We start from the raw sequence: 21,055 nt of genomic DNA, 5'->3' as shown, positions 1-21,055 counted from the left end.
AGAGTTTTGTATTAAGTTTATAGACTCACAATAAATTAGACAACTTTACACAGCAATTTCGGAAAGTCTGATTCCAATCAGGTCAAGCACAGAAAGATTAATCTATTGGGAAAATCCCAGAATACTCTAACAGAAGAGCAGAGCTTTTGTCCAGGATTGGCCACTAACTAGCTCTGTGGCCTTGTAAAAGTCTCATAACCTCTGGGAGCTTCTCTTTCGTCATTTGTAATAGAAGAGGAGACGTTGCACCATGTATTCATTAGTCCTTCAAGTATCCAGTTCTGGAAGCTAATAACGTTTCAGTTTGCCTCTTCAGGTAAAGAATACAGTGCACGTGGGGTTTCCAATTTAAGATTTCCCAGTCATTACAGTTATACCTATACCTACGCCTGTATTTGTAATAGAAAGAGATTGATTTGAACATTTTGGAATGAAATCTTTCTAAGTCATCTCACACCACCTTTATTTATAGAAAGTGTGGGATCCTACTAGGCCCAAAAGGATTTGAATAGTATTTCAGGTTGATACATGTAGGCTCTAACAAACCATCCAGAAACTTGAATTGCAAAAGACATTCCGAATTGGAGCCAACAAATCACTAGATACTGTCAACACCTACTGTGTGTAATGTGCTTTCCCTCATGCATTTGTATTCATCTCTGAAGCATCAGTTTGCTGCCAGATTAATGTTTCAGGAAATTAGTTGCTACTGAGTTTTTCTCAGAGTATTTCCAGAAGTTGGTTTAGTACCACATGGGTGACTTTAAAAGTGACATATGCTAATTTGCTTAGAAATGAAAATGCAAAAGCTGTGCCTTCAATGAAAGACACCAAAAGTCTGAAAACCAAAAATCTGCTCATAAAATTTAAATTTCTTTTAATTGGGCTTATAACCCATGGTTATAAGGAATGATAAACATTTTAACTTTATATCAGAGTGGCTTAAACTTGGCACTCTTGACATTTTGGGTCAGGTAATTCTTTGTTCTGAGGGGCTGCCCTGTGCACCATAGGGTGTTGAGCAGAATTCCTGGGCTCGGCCCACTAGATACCAGCAGCAGCCCCCTTCCCCCTTGTGACAACCAAAAATGTTTCCACACATTGTCAAATGTCCCCTGGGTGGCAAAATTGCTCCCATTTGAAAACCACAACTTTATAGCAAGGTAAGGTGACGATGATACTACATTACAAATCTTGTTTGCTTGAAAATAATACTGGTGTAATTATATATTTGACAAGGAAAACTAGTTTGATGCTATTTGAACCCTGTTCTAAGTTTCAGTGCTCCTATGCTGTCCTCTATTTGTGAATGGGGTTCAGTAGAGTTATTTTATTGTCCTTTTAAATTCTTAGGCAACATGGAACTAATTCCCATACATGGATCAGAAACCAGCCTGGGAATCAGAAGTTAGTCCGTATATTAAAATGGATAGAGGGAGATTACCCTCAAAATTACAGAAAGAACTTGTTCCTTTCCCTTGGAGTGAGCCTTAGAAACTTAATTTATGTTGATGTTCTTTTCCTTAAGAGTTGAAAGCAAGGAAAATAAAGCCAAAACATAAAAACACATAAAAATGAATAAATCAAAGTTATTTTTTCCATACTTATTTCAGTTGAGAATGTTCTCACCAGATGATAATAGATAGGCTTAAACTTCTCCTGGAGGTCATAGTGCTTTTGCCTAAAAAACTTTTTATAATCAGATACAGGCTAACAGTTTGTGAAAACATCCAAAAAGAGACTGTCCTGAGTGTATAACTGTTGCGTGTATGTTTTATAACCCTGTCTTGCAAGAAGCTGAGAGACCAGCCAGGGGACCTCTGTAATAATCTACAAGAGATTGGACCACCTAATGTGGATCTAGGTAGTCAGAGTGGAGGTGATGAGAATAGGTGATAAGATTTGCTGATGAATCAAATGTGAATAGGGGATGTTTCTCAGCTCTTTGGCCAAAGCACAGAGACGGGCGGAGTTGTCATGAACTGAGATGAAAAGACTAGGAGGAGCAGCATTGGCAGCAAATGGCAGGTGGGGGGAATGTTAAAAGCTCCATTTTGGACATTGCATTTGACATGCCTATGGGACACCCAACAATGGATGTTGAGCAGGCAGTTAAATTATGAGAGTTTGGAGTTTGGGAAAGAAGTCTGACTTGGAGATACACTATCTACAGACATTACCTGAAGTCACATGACTGGAAGAGACCCACTGAAGAGTGATGTGGAAAGGAAAAAGAGAAGAGGTGGGAGGACTGAGTCCCAGGGCTCTGATAATAAAAGGTCAGGTGTACAACAGCCAAAATGCACAAACAATCCAAATGTCCATCAACAGATGAGACAAGCTGTAGTCTAACAATAGAGTTGAGTATTATTCAGCCATAAAAAGAAATTTTAGTACTGACATTTGCTACAACATGGTTGGACCTCAAAACATTATGCTAAGTCAAAAAAGCCAAAAACAAAAAGTCACATATTGTAAGATTCTATTTATATGAAATGGCCAGTATAGTTATATCCACAGAAATAGAAAGCAGATTAATGGTTTCCAGGGACCAGGGGGAGGATGGAGAGTGACTTCTCCACGGGCACAGGGTTTGCTTTAGGGGTGAGGGAAATGTTTGGGAATTAGAGGTGGTGGCTGCACAATATACTAAACTGTTAATATACTAAATGCCACAGAATTGTTCTCTTCAAAATGGTTTGCTTTATGTCATGTGAATTTCACCTCAATTTTTTGAAAATGTCAGGGAGAGGAGGAGAGATCAGCAAGGAGCCTGAGAAGAAGCAGCCAGAGAGGCAGAAGGAAAACTAAAATGACATTGTGTCCTGGCAACCAGGTCAAGAAAGTGATTCAAGGAGGACTAAGTGATGAGCTTTGTAAAATGCTGCTAATGAGCCAGGCTTGCTGAGGACTGAGAAGTGAGATTAGATTTAGTAATGTGGAAGTAGCAGGTGACCCTTCAGTAGAACAGCCTTGGTCAGCAGAGAGCCTGCAATAGCTCAATTAGAGGAAATCATGAGATTGGGAGGTGGGAAATTAGAAACAGGAAGTAGAGACAAAACTTTGAAGGCCTCTTGTAAAAGGAAGTCAGGAAATAGGACAGTACCCAGAGAAGGACTGGGTGATGGAAGAAATAACTGCATGTTTTACAGGTGATTTTAAAACTTTGACTTATTCCTTTCTCCACCCCATAATTACTCAAATGTTGCTGGCAGGGTTTCCCATTGGAGAGTGAATGCTCTTGCAAACCAATCCATCACCCTAATGTACTATTATCACTTAGGGAAGGAATGTATTCAGTGAGCACAATTAGAAAAGTGCAAGATGACTAAGTGGCATTTGTGGACTTAAAGGGTACACAGCATACACGTGCACACAGGCTCTATTTACTGGTCCTGACTAAAGAGAGTGGAACTACAGTGTTTTAACTGTGTATCATGATGCTTTTTTTTTGGCATTGTACCAGACTTGGACAGGCTTGTTGATACTAGAAAATGCTACTGCCTGAAAATATCAGCTGAGAATAGATTAATATTTGTGCTGCAGAATGAAGTTGTGGACAGTGTTCTCTATTATTTTATTGGCCTGTTTAAGGACCCCCCATGGAAAAGCATAGCCATAAACTCTGAAAAGAAGCCAGCCTTGAACTGATGCAGAAGACTAATTAGAACATGATCATGAAATGAGAGTGGAGGATTGGAAAGAAAACTAGATTCAGCCTAGAACCAGAGCTGACTTATTTTGTGCTTGGGAGGTTTTCATGTGAATGGGTTTTATAGCTAGATAAATAAATTGAAGTAGCATAACGCTCATAAGAAAAGAGAAATTGGGGCTAGGAGTCCTGTTTAGATGACAGGAAACAGGACAGAGTATCTGGAGGGGAATTGGAGTAAATACGTCTTTTTTTTTTTTTAAGTAGAAGTAGGAGGATATTTGTAAAGGTGAGTTATTTGTAAAAGTGTACCCTATTCCTTTCCCACTCATAATTGATCAAAAATTACTGTTAATTGGTGAATGCACTAGCGAATCAATCCCCATCACCCTTGCCTAATAGCACCATGTTAGGAAAGAAACCATTGCCCTTTCTTTTACCCTTCATTTGAAAGGTTAAAGTCATTGACATTTGTTTCTCAAAATAACAAATAAAAACACAGCTTTAAGACTATGCATTTCACAAATGTGTGTTTTCCCATGATCATTCCTTAAATAAGAGGACGCAAGTGTGCCATTGGCTGGGGCAGTGGCTGGGAGAAGGGGAAAGCAACATGAGAGGGACTGGTAGCTTCCCTGGGTGACCAATTACTTTCAGAGGACTGTGTAACAGCAAATGACACAGACACGTTGTTGATGAGTATGTAGGCCTGCCATTTGGGGCGCCTTGAACCCACTCCCATCTCTCCAAGAGGAAAAACACAAAGAACAGGCTGCATGGGGAAGTGACCCACCAAACATCTGTGTGTAATTTTTCAGCAGCAGTGACCACCCAGGGGGCAGCAGCTTCTTCCCGGGGAAAGCTGATTATACCAGTGCGAGGCGCCTTAACTTCCTGGAGGAAAAATTATACCCTTGGTCAGGCCGAAAAATCTGCTTTGAAAAGAGTTTCCTAAAGTGTTGTCCCTGCTTCCGTTCCAGAAAGAGCTTGGAAAGGCATGTGAGAGCAAAGCTTTCCACGCCTCGTAGTTGCCCTCTCCTGTCACCACAAGTTCTGGAGGAGGCTGCGGAGCTGAGGCGGTTCACTCTGGGGCAAGTCAGTCAGCCGGGAGCTGAGGAGATCTGTTTTGCGCCTGGTCTGCTGAAGTCATTATCACTTGAGACCAGAGAATTCTAACTGGGTGTGTTCCTGGAAGAATTCAGAACTATATTCCTTTAGGTCAGTGCTTCTCTCGGTCAGCCAGAGAGATTTTTAGGGCTGGCCTCCAGGTGCTAGTATGTGTCTGCAACGTCCTCGAATGTTCTGAGATAAGCCATGATGGATGAGGACGGAGACCCAAGTGATGTTAATGGTGCCTCAGGTGCCACTTGCCAGCTCAGCAAGCCTGCCCTACCCGCTGCTCCGTTTAACCCTCTATATCAAATTGTCTTCCCTTTACATTGGCATCAACTATTTCCATCCACACTGTATCCCTTCTCTTCTATGTACAACAATATGTTCTTTATAATCCCCACCCACTTCTACATTGTGAGATTTACCTCTATTAGGTCCAATGCTGAGCCAAAATTTTCTTTCATGATTTTAACAGAATTTATTTGCTGGCACATTTCCCATGTTTATAGCATTTCCTCCTATTGGATCTAACACCCAGAAGGCAGTGTCTCCTTATTATTCCATTGCATCTCAATTAAATAGCAGCCTGCCCACTGCCCTACCTACATCATTGTCTTAAAAGTAGAATTCAAGGTCCTTGTCTCTTCTGTCCTCAAACCCATCACATGCCTGGCATATAGTAGCATTCTATGAATATGTGTTGAATGAATGAATGAATGGGTTGGACTAACAGCCATTCAGGATCTGACACATACTTTCCACACCAGCCTGGTAGAATTAAACTGTGAACTCTAAGGCTGCCTCCTAGTTTCATTCCTTATTGAGCATTATAACCTCTCTCTGCCTAGTATCCTCATCCCTAAAGTGGATAAATAGTAATACCTACTGCTTAAGTGCCATGAGGATTACTAGCAGTTGTCATGCACGAAGAACTGTGCATGGCTTGTATTAAGACTATACAAAGATCAACCATTTCTACAGTCCTTCCCTCCATGCTCCCAATCTGTGCTTCAATCACATCCACTCTCACAGCTGATGTTTTGGGAACGTCCTCTTTCCTCCTGGAATTCAGGTGTCCCTCTTCTTTACTTACCATGCTCCATGACCCCCAGTTAAAAAACTTCCTTGGCTTCTTCAGTCTATGCAAGCTGACTCCATCATGCATATGGAGAGCACCCTACACACACCTCCGTCAGAATGCTTGTATTATTTTGTGACTACTTGTTGTCTGTCCTTCCCCCAAAAATGTGCGCTCTTGTAGGGTGAGGACACGCTTTCATCTGTAGATCCTTAGTGGGGCCCATGAAAAGAATTGGACCTCCCAAAATGTCAGATGTTCCATGTATGGACCACAGTGACATTTCTTTGTAAGAGAATATCCCTGTGTTTGACTATGTTTTTGAGGCATTAGCTGAGTAAAACACTAAGGCAGCTTTTCTCTAGGAGTAACTAGAAGATTCGAAGAACTGAAAACTTGAAAGAGAATTTGTGAATTACGAGGATGCAAAAGAATGTGAAAGCTAGCCAGGAACTTATCAAATTCCAAGTGCAGTAAATTAAATAAAATCAGAGGCTACTGAGAGACAGTTTTGAAACTGATATGGTTTAGTTGGTGGAAGGAGACAGCAGCCCAGGCTGCACTGTGCTGGTAAACTTTTAGCAGGCTTTTCAACCTTCAGAACTCCTCCTGGACTCAAGGTGATGTTATCATGCATGGGGCGTTCTCAGAATCCCCATCCTCAGAGAAGAAAAGAAACATTAAATATGTCCATCATGGGTACAGAGAAAATGTATCTCGTGCCCTAGATATGCAAGTCTGGAAGTCAGAATATCTGAAATTTTCTGATATCATTATTTATTTTCTTAGTGCCTTTGGCCAAATCTCAAACTCTTTGGTTCATTTCTCACTGGAGTGTTTCAGTTTTGGTCATATAGAGTACTGTGTTTGGTGATACTTATGCAATAATTACGGTGAAGAAATGTTTCTCATCGTTGTTGAAATTTATTGAAATAGAGTCAATATCACAAAGCAAAGACTGATAACTCTGGAGCCAGATGCCCTTAGGTCAAATCCCGACTCCACTGCTTGAAGGCCTTGCATGAGATACTCTGGCTCTCCAAGCCTCAGTTTTCACCTATAAAATGGGCATCACAGCCATCCCTTCCTCAGAGGGCTGTTGTGAGATTGATGACAACAGTGTCAGCCTGGAGCTCAAGAAAGGGAATGTGCGCTTACCCTCATGGGAGCCCAAGGGGCCTGCCGGCCTGCCGTGGTCTCACCATGCTTCCAAGGCACGTCTGATCCCCTGGCACAGACCTGTGCATCTTCTCTCTCTTAAATCACATGTGGTCAAGACACAGACAACACTTCCCCAGGCTGGTTTAGCCACTTATTTCTCTTTATTAACAAGAGGGAGGCTGATCTCAGCTGAAAGGTCCACAGACCTAGAATACCTAAAGCGTCATGTGCTCACCCTCAACCTTGGCTTCCTAGTAGAATCCACTCAGAGCTTTAAACAAACACCAGTGTCTGAGCCCCACTCTAGACCAATTAAGTCACAGTCTCTTGCAGGAGGACACCTGGCTTCAGTGTGTTTCTAAAAGTCCCCAGGTGCTTAGGATGTGTAGCACAGGTTGAGAGGAATTGTGATAATTGATTGATATGGTGGGAAGAACCCAGACAGACTAAAAATAGGCAGTTCAAAAGGAGGCCTATTGGCAGTTCCTCAAAAAGTTAAAGAGAGTTTTATGCTATGACCCAGCTATTCAACCCCTATGTATATACCCAGGAGAAGTGAAAACATATGTCAACACAAAAACTTGTACATGAATGTTATTAGCAGCTCTATTCATTAAGAGCTGAAAAGTGGAAGCAACCCAAATGTCCATCAGTTGAAGAATGGATAAATAATATGTAGTCGAGCAATACAATGGAACATTACTTGGCCATAAAGAAGAATGAAGTGGTGATTTGTGCTATAATATGGATGAACTTTGAAAATGTACTAAGTGAAAGAAGCCAGACCTAAAAGACAACATATTGTATGATTCCATTTATATGAAAAGTACAGAATAGACAATTCCACAGAGACAGCAGATAAGCAGTTTCTGGGGGATAGGAGATGGGGGGAATGAGGAATGACAGCAAATGGGTAGGGTTTTTGTGGGGGTGATGAAATGTTATGGAATTTGGTAGTGATGTTTGCACAACCTTTTGAATATACTAAAAAACACTCAACTGTACACTTTAAAAGGGTGAATCTTTTTTTAATTTATTAAACAATCATTGATATACAATCTTATGATGGTTTCGTATACACAATACAGTGGTTTCAGCATTCACTCATATTATCAAGTCCTCACCCCCTCCATTGTGGTCACTGTCTATCAGCATAGCAAGATGTTACAGAGTTATTACTCATCTTCTCCGTGCTGTACTGCCTTCCTAAAAGGGTGAATCTTATGATGTATGAATTATATCTTTAAAAAACCAGGTCTAGTGTGTGACATGGAACCCAGATGTCTCTCATCTGTAAAACAGAGGAGGGCTCCCACCAGGGATGGTGGAAGGATGAAAATCGATGTTTGTGAAGCCCCTTGCACATGGTCTGCCCACAACACAGGGGAGTGCACTGCCCCCTTCATTGCCTGCCCAATCCCAGAGAGGAGCCCTGTAAGGACATTAAGGGGCTGGTGCCCACGGGGGATTAAGGAGCACCATGGCTCAGGGCTGGGAACTGCCCGGTTACCCTTCCCCGGTTACCTTTCCATGGGCTGGTGCTGTTCTGGGGAAAGCCACACTAGATGCTATGGACTGAATGTTTGTGTCCTCCCAGATTCATGTGTTGAAGCTCCAACCCCCAGCTTGATTGCATTTGAGATGGGAGATAGTTTGGAAGGTAATTAGCGTTGGGTGAGGTCATGAGGGTGGGGCCCTCCTGAGGGGAAAAGTGTTCTTCTAACTAGAGACACCAGAGAGCTTGCTGTCTCTGTTTCTCTCTGCCATGTGAGGACACTGCAAGATGCAAGCCAAGAGGAGAGCCTCCCCCAGGAACAGAATTGGCTGGCATCTTGATGTTCCCAGCCTCTAGAACTGTGAGAAATCAATGTTTGCTGTTTAAGCCATCCTTCCTGAGATTTGTTATGGCAGTCCAAGCAAAGTAAGACACTGAAGTCGAATGAGGAATAGCTCTTTGGAGAGATGACACATTCATCAAAGGTCAAGTATGTGAAACCTGCAGGAATAGCTTGGCTAAAATAGCATGGCCAAAAGCATGGGCTTTTCCCATTCTTAAATTGTAGTGTCTCTTCATTTTAGCTACGTGGTTGCCAAACCTTACAGAGGACAAATAAGTTAAAAGAAAACTGTATCATCTTTTTCTAAAATTTGAAAGATTCACAACTGTAGCCTGTATGGTATGCTTATTCCCTCATGAAGGAGCAGTTAAATTAGGTCCAGAGAGCAGTGAGATCGAAGCTCCACCCGGCTAAGGGTGGTGAACTGTGACCGGGTAAGGCAAAGGCAGCGCGCGCCTTTTCATCATCACCATTTGCCCACTCAGTCCTGGAGCATCCTCAGGCTTTATCACTCAGCATTTCCAATCCTCAGGACTCGGAATGAGAAGTTAAAATTCTGGGGTGCTTCATAAGTTATTCTCTATGTTGCATTATTGTTAAAATACTTCCAGTACTCTTCATACTCTTGTTAATTATTATGTTAAAAATTGTTTAATAAATAAGGAATTTTCAGGTTAGTATTATTTACAAAGAATTGTAGCCTGTAACAAATATACAAACACTGGAAAATTCTGGTAAATGTTATTGGGTATCGTCCAAATAACCTTACATTCAGATCTCCTTAGAAGATTAACAATACTTTTCAAAGGTACACATGGAAATGGTCAAGTGCAGGACTTACTTTGCTTCAAAGGCATGTCATTTCTTAAACACTGATTGTATGATTTGTATGAAGTGTACTATGCACATAAACTTATTAACATTTATTATATGTGAAATGAATACATGTGAATCACATGGCAACAGCTGCAAGCAAGGCTGACCGATTAGCTCATGACCACCCTCCTGTGCTCCTGTCCCAGTTCTGGAAATGCCAACCTGTTCTTTGACTCCATGCATCTGAGTTTCCTGCTTTTGCTTTTGACTTTGTGTTGTGGCTTTCATCAAACCAGTTGTGTCTCCATGTTGATTTTTCAGTTTTAAGTCTTGGAGGAGAATTACAACGCCCTGTCTCATTTTCTCAATGTCTTGACTAATTTTTCTCCAGATTTGGGTTTTAGAAACACATAGAAATTCCTTGAGAAATGCCAGGAGGGAATTCACACATGCCAGTGCTGTTCGTGGTAAGGCGTGGCCTAGCTGGCTGTTGGCTCCAGCTGGATGGGCCAGGCTGGGAGATGCTGGAAGCTAACAGCATGCTTGCAGGGTGTGGTTAGCTCCTGGGGTACAGACACCCCTGACAAATGGGAGAAGCACTTGGGCAGGAAATCCAGGAGCCAGTGGGGCTGTTCAACAATCTCAGCAGTAGACAGGAGATTTCAGGAATGTTGTTCCCTGAGCTGTTGGGGAGCAAAATAAAACAGCCCTCCACCACTGTAAGGTACCAAGAAGGGATGAAGGCAGTACATTTCTGAGGAGACTGAGCTCTTTCTAATGACTGAGGTACAGATGGAGCCCAAGAGATGAGCTGGGGGGTTGCCATCCTGGGAACAAAGAAGAAATTCAGTTACAAGAACTGACGGAAGATCAAAGCCAAAATGGCAGCCAAGAGAGTCTGAAAGGATGTTCTAGGTATTAAGCCAGAATTCCTTAAATCTTCCCAACAAAGATGAAGGTTGGTTCTAGAAACTAGCACAGGACTGAACCTTCAGTCATGGAGAAGGACTGGGAGTTGGGCTGGCCTGTGAGAGAACGTGACAACCTAGGGACCAGAGTAACACTGGACTGAAAATGCTGGGTGATTTGAGCTGCATTTTGCAATTGGAAGTATGTTATTGGAAAATTACCCAAGTCACAGTCTGGCCTTAACATATTCTGGCTGATTGATACAGAGAAATATTTATAGAACTATTCATTCTTTTATTAAAAAATACTCATTGGACAACTATGTGCAAAGCAAATATGGAAAGATGCTCAATTGTAAAGCTATTTCTATGCTGTAACATCGATTATTTGCACCTGGAAAAAAGGGTATTTGCTTTGTTGAAAGTCTCTAGAAACCATGAAAAATTAAGTGTTGAAACAGCCCAATGTAATCTAAGATCATCAGAATTTGGAGTAATGAGAATATACGGTAAATGAGAGGCTTTTAAATGGATAACTTTATTCATTTTTATTAAATATCTCTGTAGGTGAAATCAAAGATTCTAGCATATTTCCCCCAAGAAATATGGGGTATTGACAGCATTAAATCTGAATTTGTTCTCCAAAGACATCTGGATGCCAGTATTTCTCTAACTTACCCCACTGTCATCATGGATGACCAAATTTGGCATAGCTATTCTGGAACCAGATATTGTACTAAATTAAAATAGTCCAAAAACCAGGAGAAAATGGGAAGTAAAATCTCCTAATTTAAATGCAATTTGAAGATACAAGTTAAAGTGTGAAAGCCCACTTTCTTAGGTCACTTATCCTGACTGTTGCTGGCCACACTGTCACTAACAATTAGAGAAAGGGATAGTGCAGTTGAGCTAGGTCAGTGCACATATTTGCAGTCTAACATATTCAAAACCTTTTAAGCTGAATAAAATAAATTGAGAATTTTCCCCCACTGTCATTACAAACTTATCAGTGGAGATAGGTAATGTTTTATGAGGTTTCAGAAAAACTACTCCCCTCGTGTCGAGGCAATGACTAATCTTGTTAATGGGTTTCAGGCTATCTATCTCCATGGTCTTCTCCATACCAGGTAAAAGACCACATGCCATTGTCATGTTCTGGCTTCCACGTAAAGCTGCCCTTGAAATGGTTGATACAGATATATGTAGGTCATGGCGATTGCCTTCAGTGTCTCAGTGATATCAGCAAATGTCGCGCCCAAACCAATGGCCTCATGTTGCATTCTGAAAGGCGAGCCTGATTTATTGCCCTGTCGGAAACTTTTATTGGAACAGGATGCTGTGTTTTCTTTCCAGGGACTGCACAAGAACTATACGTTCTCTCAGAATTAGCCCTAGACACCTATAAACCTACTTTTAAGTGTTTATAAAATTGGAATCAAAACATGAGATCATGAGTCTTTGCTGCAAATATCATTATTTGTTTAAGTGTCCTTTTCTGTCATATTACCATAGCAGGAAACTGTTTTTCATGCCTTCACTAATAGCACAACTGAAATCAGAAAAACCAGGCTCAAAGTCTGCCTGGGTTAGGTGTCTTGTTGGCTTTAGTTAACTGAAAGCTTGGGAAAAGGGAAAAATAAAATTCCCAAGTCTTGATCTCACATTGATTTACCTTAAGTTAGATGATGGTTTAATTATTATTCGACACCGACCACCTGCACAGGTCGAATAACAGGACACTGGGAGCTAAGACACTGTTCTGAGTGGGGAGTTAAGTATCCCAATTCCTCTGGAATAAAGCCTAAGATTAGAGACAAGTGTCACTAAGCAGGGAATAACGCAGGTGTCCAGGTGTGTGCATAGAAGTGACATCTTCCCCAAGCGGGACCCATGGCTCAGCTCCGCCATGGGCACCGAAAAGACAAGTGCACTTGGCTCCAACAAAATGGGCATCAGGAGGTCACTGACGACTCAGGGTACCAGACATCACTCAGTCATTTTTGTATATAATGTTCTTCCTGGAACGTTCTCTCTGCAGCATCCCCTTACCTCCTTCCCATGCCAATCATATGCACTCACTTGGCCTAATTCCTAATGTTTCAAAATAACCATCAATTCCTTTCGGAGTCTTCCATGACTCCTTCCCAAAGGGACTCCCTCTTCTGTGCTCCATGGCACCCTGTGTTTCTTATATCACAGCACTTATCATACTTTAATCATGAGTGCTTGCTTAATTATTTGACTCTCCTAATATAGTGGTAGTCCTCTGAGGACAAAGACTTAATCAGTTTTGCTAATCAGGTTCTAGTTCAGAGCCTACCTATGATAAGAACCCAATAAATACTTAATTGAGCGAACAAATAACCAATGGTAATTATATTGAAAGCTTCCTGTTAACTCCTGGGGACACTGTTCATGTCAAAAACTTTGTGAATGGCTCTCCCTGGAGTTGAGCAGTGTACAGCCAGTACGGTCTCACATGATGATCTTGCCTCCCATCTGCTATGTACTGCACCCAAATTTTTCTTTGTTGAGTTAGTTGAAGCATAGACTTTTAGTGTCTAATAAAAGCCAGAAATTGCATTTTAGCCTGCATGTCCAATGAAACTCAATAAAAATTCCTTGGAACAACTGCATATGACTTAGAAATCTAACATTTGCGTGGCCCTTCATAAGGATTAAAGTCTTGGGATCTGGTACAGCAGGAAATTGTTTGTCATTAAGGAAGGCATTCTGGTGGTGGTGAAGGGATACATTCAAACAAAGGAAATTGAGATAGTCTTGAGTGAATCAACATTCTTGTTCTTTACCTGCTTTATCCTGCTAAGAAAGAGCAATTTCCTTCATTTCCAGTCTTTAAAAAGTAAAGAAAAGGGAACAAAGAAAGCTAGGTAGTGAGGAAGGAAAGGAGGGAGGGAAACAGAAAGGGTTCACAATATCCCAGAATAGATGGGCAAGAAAGAAACCCAGGATGAGAATCGAAAGGTTAAAATTCAACACTTTTGTGTATTTTAGGCTACATGTTATCGAAATCAGCTACAAATTTAGTGCTGATTTCTCTGGTTTTTCTCAACACAGGAGGGGTGTCCATCTCACTGGCCCAAGCAAATTGGCCATTGATGTTAAAGCCATTATTGCCAATGGATGAACCTGGAGATATGTATTGACAGTGTGGGCTCAGAAAGTTACTCACTGGCTAAGACTCTCAGCATTTCTGTCATCTAATAAGTGCAGTACCTTGGGACATAATATTTGCCCCTGCTCTCAGCTTTACATATTGCAATCCCCAGGAGTGTTTTCCTGTACTCCAAAGTTGTTCTATCTATAAAAAAGGGCGCTCTTCCCTTAAGGATTGCTGATCCCCCTATATTAACTAATAGCTCTCTAAGTATAATAGATGACTCATCTGCCCCCAAAGGATTGACTGTATTGTCTTATGGCTTGGCTTAAGGCTTTGAATGATTCTAGTGACTTTAGCCTTTAGTTTCCTGTTACTTCCAGTCAGATCTCACTAATTCCCGAGTTCATTTTCCTACTCAAGGAATTAAACTGCTCTTTTGGCTTTTGAAGATTCAAAAACAAATCATGATGGGACGTTTTAACAGTAGTAACTAGTCAAATTGCCAAAGTGGTTTGATCAACAATACTCAAATATTTGTGCCAATGCTAGTTTATAAATCCTCCTTCTGTTGGCCTTTGGGAAAATACTCATTCTCTTACACTTCCCTGTCTCTTTATACCCAACAGCCATCTTGCAGGTGTCTGCCTCCATGAAGTAGGGATGTGCCTGATGTTGGAAGCCCCACCCAGAACCAAGAATACGCCTCCCTTCAGATAGGGCTGGAGCATCTGTATTTTAAACAAGGCTATTGCATGCGTAACAACACTGGTGACCCACACCTTAGTTTATACCTCTTGCAACATACCTACTTTTCTTATCTCATAGTTGTCCTCCTCTTAAATTTTCTGTCAAATATGCCCCTGAAGAACAGAGACTACATTCTGTGCATCTTTACTCTTTGGGTGGTACCCAAAGCAGTGTCTTGCCCAGCGCAGACCCTTAAGCTAACATTGTTGTGTTAAATCATGTTGAATGTATGCTTGAGAGATGTGTAGATAAACAAATCAGGCCATGTTTGCGCTGAATTTCAAGGAGAATTATAATTCATCAGCAAAGCAAAATTACTTGCATCCTCAGTCGTTAACCTTTTGGTTTTCCATAGTTATGAATTCAGGTATCCCTGGAAGGATGGAAAAGAGTACAAGTGTGATCTTGGAGTAAGTTCTAAAGCAGCACTGGCCAACAGAACTTTCTAGGATGATGGGAGTATTCTAGTCTGTGTTGTTTAATAGTGTAGTCACAGGTGGCTACTGAGCAGTTGAAACCTTTGCTCATGTGACTGAGCCACTGAATTTTTTATCTAATTTCTATTGATTTTAATTTAGACAGGGCCATCCTAGAGGATAAGTAGATAATCTGTGACACTAAGATTGGGGAGCATTTTTACCCTTCTCTCTTTTTTTCCTCCCCAACATAATGTCTGGCACATTATTACTTTGTTTAGTATTTGTTTTTTGGTTAACCTAAACTGAAGCTTTTTTCACTCATTTTCCTTCCTTTCCTTGTTTCTTCTTGTTTTGTTTCTTGTTGGTGTTTTTAGTTTATTTATTTTTACTCCATTTAAAAACTTGTTTTCCTTCTTGTCTTTGGTCTGTCCCAGTGGTCCTGTTGGTGACACCCATGGATAAAACAGAATCTGACCCAAGACAGAAAATTTCCCTTCTCCCTGAACTTGATAGGGTTTTAAGAATATACAACTTCCTTGGGTGAGGCAATCAGCAAATACTCACTGAAGCTTCTGGATGATTTCTATATGCCTCTTCACAGTTCTTGTCCACCTGGAGGCTTTGATCTCACATCTTAAAGTCACATATGTATTGACCAAACATTTCAAGTATCACTTCCTCTCCCTCTGGCCAAGCTTGAGGCTTAACACCCTTGCTAATTCAACTCCCCCACAAAGTAAGTTGTCATGGCAAGATAGATACAGAGATGGACCTAACTGATTAAAAACCCAGCCATGCAGTTTAAAATGTCAGACCATTAAAATGTAGAACTAAATGAAGCAAGTAATCCAGTGATTTCCTAGCCAGGAGTACCAGATGCATGCACCTGGACCCTGTTTGTAGACGTTGACAGTGCTGCTTAGATGTAATCCTTTCCAGCTGAGTCCTCCGGTAATGGACTGTGTTGGACAGTCTTTAGTTTGGATGGTGAAGTTGAACAGCATCAAGAAGATCATATGGGTCTCGATTTTCAGGGATGTTTAATAGACACCATTTCCTCCTTTCAAACACAACTTAAGTGCTTTGGAGGGAGGGGCATTTCAAATATTAGGGGAGTGCTTCTCAAACTTGAGTGTGTCCTGGAGGACTTGTTAAACTCAGACTTTGGACCCCTCCCCCAGAATTTCCGAATGGGAGGAGGTGCCGAGAATTTGCATTTCTAACAAGCTCCCCAGTGATGCTGCTGATCCAGGGACCACACTTTGAGATACACTCTCTTCAGGGATATATAATGTAGAGCCACCACAAAGCCTGAATTTTCCAGCACTGTTACAGTATCTTGTCATTTTATTCTTTTCTGCCAAGTTAATTTTTTTAAAAATCGATGGCTTAATTCATGTACGTTTGTCAGATATTTTATGAAAGTACACATACAAATTAATTCATTTGGCAAGTATTCCCACTATATGCCAGACAATATGCTAGCTTCTGGGACTACAGACATGAACCAGACAGACCACTTCTTATAGAGATTATAGTAGTGGCTGAGAGCAGAGAGTTCACTGCAAAGTAAACAAGTAAAGTACAGTAGTGATAAGGTGCTCAGAGGGATGGGGCACCAGGAGTTATGTCAGCACCTAAAGGACATGTGATGTCAACTTGGATGCTTGGAGGGTCCTCCTGGAGGAGGTAACGTTTAAGTTGAGATCTAGTAAATAATAAGTAATTAGGTAGGCATAAAAGAGGTGGAAGTGGGAGGAGGGGAGAGAGGACAACAATATGAAAGACAGAGAAGGAACTACATTATGGTGCCCTGTGGGAAATGAACGAATCCCAGTGTGGCTGGAGTGTGTGTCACTAGAGGAAGAGAGTCTTACACGACTAGGAGGGATAAGCAGGCTCAAGACTGCACCAAGCCTATGAACAGTAATATGCAGTTTGGATTCTTCCTCATAGCCTCAAGCCAAACTTTCCATCTGCCATATCCTTCATTGCTTTTTCATTTCGGGAAATACGGTCTTCCAAGAGAAAAAAAGCAAAGATGAATTTTATTTCATTAAGGCCTGATACATGTAGATCAAATAAGGGCAACCAATGCTGCAATCAAAATGCAACTTTATCTCCCACACCCCAGATAGAACTTTATTACAAGGGTTCAATGTCCATGTCTCAAGATAAAAAACTACCCTACTTATTCTTAAGTAGCATGTAGTTCTTATGGTTATAAAGAATTGCAAACAGTCTTGGTTCATAGATCAGTGTCCAACCCAGGATATTAATGAAAATTCTAAACATTGATTTAAAGGCAGCACTTCATTACTTTGCCAGGCTTGAAGCCTCTGGTGGGGAAAGGAGGTGTGGACTTCTCCTCTTCCCCAATTCTCCAGCATGTTGGACAGATGGCTCAAAGGTCTGGGTGTAGGGAGGAGTAGAAAAGGGAAGTGGAAAGGAATGGAGTTGGTCCCCTGTGAGCTGGCTTCGCTTTCTCCATGCCTGGCAGATGTTTAAAATTGCTTCTTTGTCACGTGGGCCTTTTTGAGGGCTCCTTTGAGGATCTCTGCTTGAATCCTCCAACCTTAATCCCCTAGAACTAGGAAGGTACTTCTCTCTTTTGTTTGGTCACTTTCATCGTCTCCTTCTTCCACTGCCATGTAGCAGATCCTCATGGTATCTTGCACAATGTGCTTTTAGTCTAACTTATATCCTTGCAGCTGGGATGAACATTCCATGCATTCTGCCAGCATGCCACATCTCAGTATCAGCATCCTCTTGTTTGGCTACTAGGGACTGCCTCCAAAGCAGAGGGAGACCCTTTACCCCTTGGAAAAACAGGTGAATAAATCTAATACAAAGAGCATAGCCTGAAACATTGATGATAATCAAATCATTATGTAAGTTCTTCCCACTTATAATTAATTTATAGAGAAGTCTGACAAGGACTTTAAAATACATAGGTTTTGTTTCCAGGAAAATGCAATAAACATTCTTTTTCTTATTTCTCCCAGTAAGTAGAACTAAAAACTCTTAACATTACACATAAAACAAGCGTAACAGTACTTTGAAAACTGGAGAGAAGAAAACAGAACAATAGGACTTCAGAACCTGAGGTTTACTTTTTGCATCTATCACATATTCCAAACTGGATACCTGAAAATGCCAATAGGCACAGACAAAAAAGCCTGAGAAAAGCCATCTCTCTCTAGCCAAAAGACCAGTAAAAGGGCAGACTGGCAACATAAAAAGCTTTTAGACCCTAACCACTCTACTGTAGCCAAACATCACAGAAAAGGCTGCAGCCGCATACACACACACATTCCTGCCACAAGCAAAGGCAAGGTGCAGAGCTTAGACTTCCACCCTCACCAGGCTATAATGAGGTACCACAAACTGCCCCATCTGACCCCTTTGGAGTGGGGTCAGAAAAGTGGAGAGCTGAGAGTGGAGAAAATGATTGTTCCAATAGCTGAAAAATATCTGAATTGGAAGAGATGAGTCCTCAATTTATAAAATGACCCAAGTACCAAGGAAGATAAATAAATCCACATCTAGACATATCATAATGAAACTACAGAACATGGAGAGTAATACACAAAAGGTCTTATTTCCAGAGAGAAAAGACAGATAAAGGAGTATTTTTATTAGAAAATGAGCACATTTCTTCATAATTGGAAATAGATGCCAGAAGATAATGGATTAATAGCTGCAAAGTGCTGATGGTATATGTCAACCTAGGGTTTTATACACAGTTAAATATCATTCAAAAGTAAAGGCAAAATGAAGACATTTTCAGTTACATGAAGACTAAGTAAATTTACGCCCAGAGACCCTCACTAATATAAGGAGTGAGGGGCTTCTGCACAAAGAAATATAAACCCAGAAGAAAATGTGGGGTACAAGAAACAATGGGGAGCATAAGAGTAATAAAATATGTAAATGGACATAATCAATTCTGACAAGAAATAAGTTTATTTTTTGAAAGATATCAAAGTAAAATTATAAACAATAATCAAAAGGGAGGGGGTGAAGTTCTATGGACTTTTAAGACATTAAAATCCTTGCTGTGTCAGGGAAAAGGTGGGACTACCAAATAGCCTTAATGTTGCTAGAAAAATTTAGAATTGCTTTATATGTTAACATGTATGGGTAGGCACTGAAGTACTATAAATGCAAACCATATCTTTTAAAAAGAATAACAGGTAAAGTTATCAATGCAACCAAAGTTGGAAAAGGAAAACTAAATAGTAGCAAAGGAAAAAGAAAAATTAAGAAGAAAGAAAAAATTTAAAAACAGTAAAATAAATTTAACTTGCCAGTAAAAATAAATACAAAATAATTTATTTATTCAATATGAAGATTATTAGATTGGATAAAAAATAAAATATACCCATATCCTACTCACAAGAGGAACACAGAAAACAAGGTAACAAAATATTTTAAAGGGAATTTTTTTAAAGCTATCCAATCCAGGAAAACACCAATTTATGAAAACAAAATAGGCATGCTAATGTGTTACAAAATAAATAGTCAAAGAAAAAATGTATTTAAAGGAAAAAAAGATATTAAAAATATGAGTAAGGAAAAAGTAATTATCTAGTAGGACTATTAAAGGGTTTGGTGTTGGTAAAGTGTTGTTGACTAGGAGTTGACTGTATCAAGAATCTCAAAGATTTCTGTATATTTTAAGTATTTTGTTAACAAATAAAAGGAACTTTAAAAAACTGATATCCAGACTAAGAAGCATAATATTTAAAAAGAGGTAGTACTGTGAGTGATTTACAAAGGGCTAAAAGCATGTGTTTGTCTGTTTTACAATTTCCTGGTTCTCATAAAACAAGTTGATCAGACTTGATAGTAATGATGCCTCCAGATTTATTAAGCTCTTATTCTCAATTTTAATTGCCTATAGAGAAATACAAACGTCTTAAAAGAGCAATTCAATTTTTTTAAATCTTCAACTAAAATATTAGAATGTGGAAAGATATTAAAAAGGCTACTCACTACATAATTGAAAAGAAAATAAATGCCTTGTACAAATATTAAACGTTTTGATGTAGATACAATTAGTTCAACCTGGGAGTTATATATATCAAGAATCACATTTTCAAGGATAAATTTCAGAGATATGGCAGGAAATTGACTCTATGGGATGATTAGTGTATTCGTAACCCTCTTTTCTTTTTTTAAGACTTCTGATACTCCAGGCATATCTGCGCTCACTTCTCCAATCTACAGTGTATGACTTGCAAATAGCCAGAGTTGTTCTTACTGAATTACTTGTTGCAGTTTTTATAACTTGTCATTTTCATACCCAAAACCTCATACATTATTAGCCCCTACATGTTAATTTTATACAGCTTTGATCGCTTTATAAAGCTCCTATCAGTGCTAATACAGCCTTAGAAACAGGTATTATCAATCTCAATGTATTACTAATAGCAAGATGGCTAGGTGAATCGAGACAATATCACTCAAATATCCACCCTAATAATTAAACAGCAGAGTTAGCAAACATGAAACCATGTTGATAGGATAATGTGGAGTGAAAAGCATTTGGGGCAGAATTCTACACACACTCTGTCAGTGTACAAAATGCAGTAATTATGAGAAAAGAGGATAAATAAAGAGCTACTGTACACAGTGCGAAGAATACAATTACTGACTCTATAACATCTTACCACATTGATAGACAGTGACCACAATGGAGGGGGAGAGGGCTCGATAATAGGGGAGAATGTTGAACCACTGTGTTGTGTACATGAAACTATCATAAGATTGTACATCAATCGTAGTTTAATAAAAATAAATAAATAAATAAATAAATAAATAGCTGCTGCCATTGGGCAGTAAGATTATAAATGATTTTCTGTTTTCCAAAATTGTTCATGTAACTATTACTTTCATACTTAAATCATTTTACCTTTATAAGCCCAATATAATTATATTTTTTAATTACTTAGAGTAATTTGAATAGAGTGCAAAAAGACAAAGTTTTAGATGCTGCAAATAAATCAAAGAATAGAGAATGAATGCAGCACTAAAAAGGAGGTTCCCAGTGGTACATTCATCAGTAAAAGGAGTGGGGGTTCAGGCCAAGGAGCAAATCGAGTACCAGTGCCAAGAAGAAAAACAACACTTGAGAGTTAAGCACTTCAGATTTTTTATTAGCTCTTAGTAAATAAAGTAAGATTAAAGGAAAGCATCG

The 21,055-nt window shown here is 39.9% G+C and overlaps 1 long non-coding RNA gene across 1 annotated transcript in view; it reads left to right on the top strand.

Annotated features, from left to right (window-relative positions):
- LOC108407071 (uncharacterized) overlaps positions 1–21,055 on the top strand; it is a 167,250-nt gene that overhangs the window by 127,978 nt on the left and 18,217 nt on the right. The window lies entirely within an intron of this gene.

The sequence above is a fragment of the Manis javanica genome, chromosome X (genome assembly GCF_040802235.1).
Source record: "Manis javanica isolate MJ-LG chromosome X, MJ_LKY, whole genome shotgun sequence".
Classification (NCBI taxonomy): domain Eukaryota; kingdom Metazoa; phylum Chordata; class Mammalia; order Pholidota; family Manidae; genus Manis; species Manis javanica.
This window is presented reverse-complemented; position numbering and strand designations above follow the sequence as displayed.